Below are 514 nucleotides of genomic sequence, written 5' to 3' on the forward strand. Positions count from 1 at the left end.
CTTGGGGCAAGTATCAACCTAATACCTGCATCTATTATCACAAAGCTTGGTTTGACTGAAGAAGTCAAACCAACCCGGATATGTCTTCAACTTGCTGATGGCTCCATTAAATACCCATCAGGTGTGATTGAAGACATGATTGTCAAGGTTGGGCCATTTGCCTTTCCTACTGACTTTGTGGTGCTGGAAATGGAGGAGTACAAGAGTGCAACTCTCATTCTAGGTAGACCTTTCCTAGCAACTGGCCAAACCCTCATTGACGTCCAAAAAGGGAAAGTAACCCTGAGAGTCAATGAGGAGGAGTTCAAGTTGAATGTTGTCAAAGCTATGCAACATCCAGACACCCCAAATGACTGCATGAGTGTTGATATCATTGACTCTCTGATAAGAGAGTTCAATATGGCTGAGAGTCTCGAATCAGAGCTAGAGGACATCTTTAAAAATGTTCAGCCTGATTTGGAGGAATCAGAGAGAATAATAGAACCTCTGAAAATCCCTCAGGAAGAGGAGAAAC

The 514-nt window shown here is 43.0% G+C and overlaps 1 pseudogene; it reads right to left on the bottom strand.

The window, feature by feature from the left end:
• LOC127748493 (zinc finger BED domain-containing protein RICESLEEPER 2-like) overlaps positions 1–514 on the bottom strand; it is a 52,654-nt pseudogene that overhangs the window by 31,156 nt on the left and 20,984 nt on the right.

The sequence above is a fragment of the Arachis duranensis genome, chromosome 6 (genome assembly GCF_000817695.3).
Source record: "Arachis duranensis cultivar V14167 chromosome 6, aradu.V14167.gnm2.J7QH, whole genome shotgun sequence".
Classification (NCBI taxonomy): domain Eukaryota; kingdom Viridiplantae; phylum Streptophyta; class Magnoliopsida; order Fabales; family Fabaceae; genus Arachis; species Arachis duranensis.